We start from the raw sequence: 11215 nt of genomic DNA, 5'->3' as shown, positions 1-11215 counted from the left end.
ACTCCTTGGGCTATTGTGATGTGGACACTCATACTCCATATCTACTAATCGATTATTTTTGTAAAGATACCTTTTACTAATTAATAGGAGATCAACTTGAATTGACCTATGACCCTTTAGGATTTTTAAAAGTGCTTTTTTGGCTCAATCTATAATAATATTTTGTGAAAGGAAAAAAATCATATAATAAAACACAAAATTTCAGGCTGGTTGATCTGAATAGGCTGGGATTTGGACAAATCATGCATATTTCTGATACCAATGCCAGATACCATATTTTTTAAACTTCGTATTTTATTTCATGACTTCCTTTTTTTATTGATAATATTGATTACAGTGTTTTGATGATTTAATGAAACATATTGACTATTAAATTAAAACCCATCCATATAAAAATATTTGCAAAAATAATTAAAATATATAGATAGCATTATTGAAAATTCTTTTATTCCTCCTTTTGTAATTTTAATTATGTTTGCAAACAAAATAATTTTATATGGATGGGTTAAGGATATATTTATCTAACTTAAGACTTACTTTATTCTTCTCTTAAATATTATTAATATTGGTTACAATATTGTTACACTATCTTGCTGGTAGCGAAACTAATAGACACCTCTTTCTTACTCCTCTCTTCATTACTATGCTAGCTGACGACTACATAGTGCTTCCACTATAAAAAAACCGGTATACATTATGTATAGGATCCATATACTAGTGAATATACACGGTGCACCCTATAACTCCTAATGGGTGAAGAAATTGCACTTCGTACAATTTCTGGCATGGTAATGAATGAATAAATGAATTATTACTTTCATAAAATATTAAAGATAAATTCACATATTCTAAGGATAAATAACAAAGGCAAATTAATCCACACAACAATATTACCCTAGCAACAAATTTTGAAAATCATGATTCTCAGAAATATATAATCAATATTTTAAATTATACCCCTCAACCATCAAGCAATTCTAATATTCAACAACTTCAGCAAACAAGGATATGAAAAAAGAAATATTCTTTTAGACATGTTACAAAAAATAAATTTAAAAACCATTTTTTTTTTAATATTTATGATTAATAATTTAACATTATCACCTAGAATTTTCCAAATAAAACTTTCACTTTGTATGATCAATAATACATATTCATTCAAGTCACCACAATTTTTTGCACAGATATGTAATTTATTATGGTAAAATATGTAATTTTTATCACAGCTACTTTTATTTTATATACTTTTAATATTTATACACAACAATTTGTAAAAATGTGAATTTATAGTGTAGCAAGATAAACTTTTAAACATTTCAAAATATAAGTATACATTTATAAAATAATAAGATGAATATCTATATATATAATCCTCAAAAAATGTCAATCAAATTTAGCCAATAGTTTTCTTCTAAATATTATTTGTCCAATCAAAATGATTATAGCAGTCACAGTCACAACTAGTGTTGTTAAAAAGTCGAGTTCATCCGACTCCGACTCAGAGTCTCGAGTCGTTAGTCGAATATGTCGACTAACTCAAACTCAAATCGTGAACTCGAGTCGACTCGAGTCGTGAGCTCAAGTCGACCCAAGTCGTGAACTCAAGTCGACCCAAGTTGTGAACTCAAGTCAACTCAAGTCGTGAACTCAAGTTCATAAAATATTCGTCCTCTAGTCGATTTTATGAACTTGAGTTGTCAACTTGAGTCGACTAGAGGACGAATATTTCAGATTTATTATTATTAATTAAGATAGTTTTTGTAGTTTTTTCGACTTCCAACTTGAGTCGTGACTCGTGAATATAATTAAATAATTGAGTCGACTAGAGGACCAATAGTTCTATGAACTTGAGTCAACTAGAGGACGAATATTTCAAATTAGTTATTATTTAAGATATTTGTTGTTATTTACTTTTTACTTTAAACCCCAAACTTGAGTTGTGAATACAAAATATATAGTTATTGACTAGAGGACGAATAGTTCTCTGAACTTGAGTCGTCAATTTAAGTCGATTAGAGGACGAATAGTTCTCTGAACTTGAGTCGACAATTTAAGTCGATTAGAGGACGAATATTTCAAATTAATTATTAATTTATTTAAAATATTTTTTCTGCTTTTTACATTTTTTTACTTTAGACTTCTAATTTGAATTGTGAAAACTGAGAAGAATTATATAAATTAGTCGACTAGATGATGAATATTCCAAATTAGTTATTATGAAAATATTTTTTGTTTTTTATATTTTTTTACTTTAGACTTCCAACTTGAGTCTTGACGTGAATAAGAATTATATAGTTGAAGTTGAGTCGACTAGAGGAAGAAAAGTTCTTTAAACATGAGTCGACTAGAGGACGAATATTTTTAATATTATTAATAAGATATTTTTTGTTTTTACATTTTTTACTTTAGACTTCCAGTTGAGTCGTGAATACAAATTATATAGTTGAGTAGATTAGAGGACGAATAGTTCAAATCAAATGTTATTATTTAAGATTCTATTATTTACATTTTGTACTTAAAAATTTCAACTTGAGTCGTCAATTTGTGTCGACTAGAGGACGAATATTTTAAATTAATTATTAAGATATTTGATCTGTTATTTACATTTTATTACTTAAGACTTCCAACTTGAATCATGAATACCAATTATTTACTTCATTAACTTATTCCTCATTTTACTTGATCAAATAAATTCTTATTAACATTTTTTGATTGAATACTCAAAAAAATTCTTATTTACATTTTTTTGATTGAATAAAATTCTCAAATAATAAAATATTTTGCAGGTATCTGAATATTTTGAAATTATATCTCAACCATAATTTGAATTTTATATAAGACAGACATGTGATAATAATCAAAACTATCTTTAGCATTCCTCCTCATCTGTATTTAATATATATTAAGTATATTTATAGTACCTCTTTTAGGTAATTATTTTATTTAGTCATTAATGGTTAATAACTATTAAAATATTTTAATAATATCAAATGTACTTGTAGATACATATATAAAATAGAAAGAAAAAAATAAATATACGTGTTTAAAAAATAGCGATAAAATTAAACAAATCTGGCCAGAAAGTTTGTACTTAATTCTGAACTATGATAGGACATAGCGATACTATTAAATCTAGACATACTGCTAGTGTTGTTAATTGGTTGGTTGTGTAAAACCCAGACCCGGGGTTTGGGTCTATATAATCGACCAAACAAGCTCTGAGCACGAACCCCGAGCACAGACCCGGGGTCCAGACCTGGAGTTTAGACCCGGGGTTCAGACTTGGGGTTCAGACCCACCTATGAATTACACCTGGGGCTCGGATAAATGAGAAGTAAAAAAAAATTTTATTTTCTAATCTTAAATTAAATCTTATTCTTATCTTATTCATTCTAAATTAATAAAGCTTTTTTTTTATTCTCATTTTCTTACCATTTTTGGGGACTTTCTTTTGATCAAAAATTTTTATGGTAAAATAAAAATATCAGTAAATATTCAAAAAGAGTAACCCATGCATGACGGAAAAAAAATAAAAAAGTAAAATTTTATTTTAACACATATTGATATTGTAATTAAATGTGGACCAATATGAAAATTCAACGTCATTCATGAATGTATAAATAATAAAAAGAAATGTAAATTTATAATTTGTGATGAAATAATGGCCAATAAAAAGTTTTTCTTTATTATATTAAAGTTATATTCCCAATATTATATATGTCATAATTTTTAAAGGGATGTCAACTATCCAGGATCATCACGGGTTTTAAAAGTATAACTAATAAATTTGGGTTTTAAGTAGGTATGTACCGATATCACTTTTTGGAGGCCCGATCCGATATTCCCGATATTAATTGCAATTCTAAAAGTATATAAAATATTTTTATTGTTAAATAACTTTTATATAAGTAATAAGTAACATTAATCTATATATATAATAAATAATAAACAAATATATTATGAAATTAGAATAAATATTTTAAACAATAGTTAATATTAATAAATCGAAGATTTCTTATTAGAAATACCAAAATTTACTTATTTATCAGAAATCAGTTTACGCTTACGGCGATGTGCTAAGTCAATATCACCAAATTCACTAAAAACAGATTCTGAAGAGATTATCGCACACTTTTATAAACAGAATGCGCAAAAAATAACAATATGGCAGAATGTTTATTAATTAATTATTAATATTAAAAAAATATGGATTTCGATTTTATTTATAAAAATAAATGATTTTAGATATAACTTTTTTTAAAAAATTTTTAACATTTTATTTTTGTTAAAGATGCCATTTTATATCGAATCTGATGGGCAAATTAGAAGTCACTAGTTTGTCTAGGACTACCACTAATGACAATATAAAGATGTTTATGATTGACTTATTTTTTTAATTATATGACAGATTTAAGTGACAACAAGTACTTCTTCCAGGTGATATACGTGATATAGATGAACCCTAATTAATTTAACATATTTGACGATTTATTTTTATTTATTTACTTAGAATTAACACCTATATATAAAAAAATTTCAAAAATCTAAAAATAAAACGTGAAAGGATAATAGATACCCCGTATGTTTTTCATAAACTTAAATTTTCATTTTTTTAAATTTCGCATTAATTAAAAACAAAATGATTTTTTTCTTAAATATTAATTTTTACCTTATAAATATATGTAAAGAATAAAATTACGTTAAAACATTTTAGAAAAATTGCTTTGTCCATTTTTTTATAGCACTTCAATTTTTTATGGACAAATTTTTCCCGAGTATGACCAAGAATATTAACATTGGGGTTACGAGTACAAATATATTTATTTTCAAAATTTGATTATAATAAAAAATATATACAATAATAAAAAATGAATACTTTCAATCTAAAGAACCCATATATCGATATTTTGTTATGATAAATTATTCCTGACCCCCCCAAGACCTAGACCCGCCCTCTATCAGTGATTATTATTATTACAATAAAAAAATATTTAATTATCAACTTGTTCATTAAATCGTTACACGACACGACCTCGGGTCTGAACCCCGGGTCTGAACCCCGAGTCTGGACCCCGGGTCTGGACCTAGGGTCGGCCTGAGCACATAAAAGGATCGTAAATTTTACAAGCAAATTAAGAACACTAGACTCAAGTTCAGAGAACTAGTCCTCTAGTCGACAACTATATATTTTGTATTCACAACTCAAGTTGGAGGTCTAAATTAAAAAGTAAATAACAACAAATATCTTAAATAATAATATCTAATTTGAAATATTCGTCCTCTAATCGACGACTCAAGTTTATAGAAATATTCGTCCTCTAGTCGACTCAACTAACTATATAATTATATTCACGAGTCACGACTCAAGTTGGAAGTCGAAAGTAGTAAAATACAAAAACTATCAAAATTAATATTATATCTGAAATATTCGTCCTCTAGTCGACGACTCAAGTTCATAGAAATATTCGTCCTCTAGTAGACTCAACTATATAATTTGTATTCCTAAATCAAGTTGGATGTCTAAAGTAAAAAAATGTAAATAACAGAACAAATATCTTAAATAATAATTAATTAGAAGTTCATCCTCTAGTCGACTCAAATTGACGACTCTAAAGTTCAAAGAACTATTCGTCCTCTAGTCGACAACTATATATTTTGTATTCACGACACAGGTTGGAAGTCTTAAAATGTAAATAACAGAACAAATAGCTTAAATAATAATATCTATTTTTAAATATTCGTCCTCTAGTCGACACAACTATAAAATTTATAATAACTTAACGAGTCATGAAGGTCTAAAGTAGGAAATGTAAAATACAAAAAATATCTTAATTAATAATACCAAATTTCAAATATTCGTCCTCTAGTCGACTCAAGTAGACGGCTTAAGTTAATAGAAATATTCATCCTCTAGTCGACTCATTTATATAATTCTTTTCAGTTTTCACAATTCAAATTAGAAGTCTAAAGTAAAAAAATGTAAAAAACAGAACAAATATTTTAAATAAATAATGATTAATTTGAAATATTCGTCCTCTAGTAGACTTAAATTGACGACTCAAGTTCAGAGAACTATTCGTCCTCTAGTCGACAACTATATATTTTGTATTCACAACTCAAGTTGGAGGTCTATAAAGTAAAAAGTAAATAACAACAAATATCTTAAATAATAATAACTAATTTCAAATATTCGTCCTCTAGTCGACTCAAGTTCATAGATCTATTGGTCCTCTAGCCGACACAACTATATAATTTATAATAACTTAACGAGTCATAAAGGTCTAAAGTAGGAAATGTAAAATACAAAAAATATCTTAATTAATAATACCAAATTTGAAATATTCGTCCTCTAGTCGACTCAACTATATAATTATATTCACGAGTCACGACTCAAGTTGGAAGTCGAAAATAGTAAAATATAAAAACTATCTTAATGAATAATAAATAATAATAGATCAGAAATATTCGTCCTCTAGTCGACGACTAAAGTTTATAAAATATTCGTCCTCTAGTTGACTACTCAAGTTCATAAAATATTCGTCCTCTAGTCGACGACTCAAGTTCATAAAATATTCGTCCTCTAGTGAGTTCATGATCTGAGTTTATAACTCAAGTCACAGTTTGGGTCAATTTTTTTGACCCAAAACTTGACTCAGTTTTCGACTCAGTCGATTAACAACACTAGTCACAACTGTGACATTATATAGTCAATTATTTTACCTGATAATAGTCAATTATAATTTTGTTAATATATTATGTAATATTCAACTTCTTTATTAATTATTGGACGTTTGTCCTACTTAAATAGGGAGTGATTCTTAATAATATTTAATTAATATTAACAAATTCAGAAGTATTTAAGTTATGTTAAATTGTAGTTTTAATCTCCATAATATTTAGCGCCATCTATATTATTATATTTTATTTTAAATAGCATTATATTTCTAAGTTGAAATGTAAATATTTTGTCTTAATTGATATCAAATATATTGTTCTTTCTATATATCTATAATTTATCTATCTATCTATCATAGCAATTTTAAGCCAATTTAGATCATATTAGCAAAATGGATTTAATCTCCTATAAATCATGGAAAGCATTTCAGAAGTATTTTGAGGCAATAGGCAGGAAGGAACATTAGTATGAAAAAAATGTTTGCAGATAATCCTACAAGAGCTAAGGAATTCAAATCTATAATATATATATTTAATAAAAATCATCATAGCTTAAACATATCAAACACGCATTCATAAACCAAATCGAACCGCCATTTTCAAAAAAAGAATTTCAATACAAAAAACAATTACAAAACATATAATAATATAATAATTACAATAATTGATATTTTTTTAACAGACACAACATCGAGCAAAACCTTCAATCATCAGTAAATAATTATATTTTTTAACAGACACCACATCGAGCAAAACCATATACTTTCAATTTACACATCTTAATCTTGAAGATACTGAAAATCAAGAACAAGTTGAACATTACATATACTTACGTTTTATCTGAGCATTATTTTATATTTGAAAATTCATTTGTCTATTCTATTTTACCCACGTTAAGTGGCAGATTTAGGGAAGTTAAAATTTTTATAAATACTATTTTTTAGATTCCTGCACAAAAAATTAAACTTACATAATAAATACATATAATATTAGATAAGTTTTTTAAGGTTATCTCATAGGCAATGTAAGTTAAAATTTTTATAAATACTATTTTTTTAGATTCCTGCACAAAAACAAACATACATAATAAATACATATAATATTAAATAAGTTTTTTAAGGTTATCTCAAATACTATTTTTTTAGATTCCTGTACAAAAAACAAACTTACATAATAAATACATATATTAAATAAGTTTTTTAAGGTTATCTCATAGGAAATGTAATTTAAAATTTTTATAAATACTATTTTTTTAGATTCCTGCACAAAATACAAACTTACATAATAAATACATATAATATTAAATAAGTTTTTTAAGGTTATCTCATAGGCAATGTAAGTTAAAATTTTTATAAATACTATTTTATTATTTTTTTTAGATTCCTACACAAGATACCATTCAATAAAACCAAACAATGGAACGTTTCATACTACCAAAATCTAAAGAAGGCATTATTGCTTCAACAAGAGTAAATTTTATATTTTTAAGATGTGATTCCGAAATATATATTTATTAGGTGAGGGGCTATTCTAATATTTTCCATTATTTTTTATAAATATGTTTATGAAGTATATATTTAGTAATTTTATTTTATGTCCACAATAATAAATATTTTAAACTAAACTTATTTTTATAAAATTAAGTAATTCTTATATTTTTAAATTTTAATAATAAATTAACATAAGGAGAAAGCTAGAAAGAGACAGGCACTTTGTCGTATCAAGAAAAGGAACGAGCAAAGTCTTATTCCTACAACATCCAACCATCTTGAAGATACTGGAAATAAACAATTTGCTTCAACATCCAATCATCTTGAAGATACTGAAAATCAAGAACAAGTTGAACATTACTGTATGCCATTAAAATCTATTTAATTATTTTTTTTAGATTCCTACACAAGATACCTTTGGTGCAATATCTAAGTACAATTTTTTCAGTGATCCTATATCAATAAAAACAAATCAAGTTAAAAATTTTAATTTATGAGAATAAATAAATTTATTTAAATTAGATTCCACGGATCATATTGCCGAAATGTGCCATTCAACGGACTCTTAATCTACCCAAATCAATAAAAACAAACGAAGTTAAAAAATTTAATTATGTTATCATATAGATTTTTTTAAAATTAGATTCCACGATTTATATTACCGAAATGTACCATTCAGCAGAATCTTAATCTACCAAAATCAATCAAAATAAACCAAGTTAAAAATTTTAATTTATGATAACAAATAAATTTATTTAAATTAGATTCTACGAATCATATTACCGAAATGTACCATTCAACAGAATCTTAATCTACCCAAATCAATAAAAACAAACCAAGTTAAAAATTTTAATTTATGTATAACAAATATTTTAATAAATATAAATTTCTGAATCACATCTCATAAGATAGATAAGAAAATTTTTGATTTATCCATCATCAGGGGTTATTCAAAATTTATTATTTATTTATGAAGTATATGGTTATTAATTTTAATTTATGTCCACAATAAAAAATATATTTCATCAACTAATAAAAAAGAAAATTCTTATTTCACTATCATCTTGACGGGCAAAATATAAGATAAAATAAGTATGTGCTACATAATCGTAATTACCCATGGAATATTTTAGAAAAAATTATTATAAGCCTGGCATATGTTTACATCAGAGCCGGTGTATTGATTGTGAAATCAATACCCATTGTAACTTCAATACCGTATTGATATCATTATAGATTCAATACCGTAGTGATATATTGCTATTGTAGAATCAATACCGTATAGATTTTTAAGATGTTTGCATCGCTTCAAATATATTGGCGACCATTAAAATTATAAAATATTTATTTATTATATATTTTTTCATCGCTTTATAAATATTGGCGGCCATTTTCGATTTGTAAAAATTTTATTTAAAATAGATTTAATAGTTTTAAATATATTAAAATGATAAATATGATTTTCTATTCTTTTATATAATTTATCAGGGAATTTATTTATTTTACAATTCTTGATATCCTATATATTTTATATTTGTTTACTCATTATTTGTAATTTGTGAAGTGCTATATAATTGTTGATTCAAAGTTTTATAAATGATATTATGAATTTAAATAAATTAAATGGACCTTATTGATTGAGTTTATAAAATTTTGTGATTCATATATAAATGTCGAATCAAAGATTTATAAAAATCAATAACGTATTGATTGATGGTATTGATTTTACAATTACACCGGGTCTGCAGGTCTCTGAATAATCACAAAAATATTAAATTATATGTATAATTTTTAGCAGGCCTCAAATTTATTTTATTTATTTTAGATAAATATTTCTGCACAACAATCATTAGTACAAGAACATTATTGTGGATTACTCAACACTAAGTGCGATTATTGCGATTCTCTAAATTTTTTATTGGAAAAACCCACAGATGGCAAATTTAAGAATGGCTGTCATAAGGGTAAAGTTAAGATACCATCAATCCGATATATTCCTTTTTTACAAGACCTTTTATCTAATCCTAACAATGAATTTCATTCAAACTTTATGAAATATATAAGATCTTATAATAGTTCACTTGCGTTCGCATCCATGGGAGCACAGATTTCTAATAGTTTAAACCCAGGCCCATATTGTTTTAGAGTTCATGGGCAAATTTATCACTGAACATCTCATTTATATCCTTCCACTGGGATGCCTCCTAAATTTGCACAACTATATGTCCTTGAGACCACCCAGGCTGTTAATGGCAGGTTACACATGAAAGAAAATTCTGGTTGCAATGAGGATCTCTTAAAAAGATTAGATATTTTAATAAGACAGAATAACCCATTTTCTATTAGTTTTAAAACCTTGGGAGAAATTGAGAAAGAAGAAAAAAATAGGGCTATTCAAGAAAATCGTCCAGTTCAAAAAATCAATATGATTTTTCGTGCAGATCGCTCAAGTGACAAGCGAAGATATAACATTCCTAATATAGATGAAGTAGCTATGATTTTTACAAATGATGATGGTGAACCCCCATTTAAACGGGATATCAAGGTCTATCCTCGAGTTGATGGTAGTGATCTGATAAATATAAATATATTAAGCCCTAATCTTGATCCAATGGTATATCCTCTATTATTTCCTTTTGGTGACCCTGGTTGGAAACCAGATTTAAAGGGTGAAGATACAGGGCGTACAAGGGAAAATATCTCACTACTACAGTTTAAAATATTTAGATTAGCAATTCGTGAAAATGAATTCAACCCAATCCTTTTTGCTGGGAAATTATCACAACAATATATTGTTGATTCCTATTTACAGGTCGAGGCGAATAATTTAAATTTTATTAGACAAAATCAGCCAAAATTACGAGTAGATGAATATTATGGATTAATGGACTACTTGGAAACAAAGTCAAACAATATAATTCCCGGCAAAGCAGTAATATTACCATCATCTTTTCAAGGTTCTCAAAGAAATATGCGAGAACGCTATCACGATGCAATGGCCATTGTGCTCAAATTTGGCAAACCTGATTTGTTTATTACTTTTACATGCA

The sequence above is a fragment of the Gordionus sp. m RMFG-2023 genome, chromosome 4 (assembly GCF_954871325.1).
Source record: "Gordionus sp. m RMFG-2023 chromosome 4, tfGorSpeb1-WG-v2, whole genome shotgun sequence".
Lineage (NCBI taxonomy): Eukaryota > Metazoa > Nematomorpha > Gordioida > Chordodea > Parachordodidae > Gordionus > Gordionus sp. m RMFG-2023.
The sequence above is the reverse complement of the archived record's forward strand: the minus strand, read 5'-3'. Positions refer to the sequence as shown.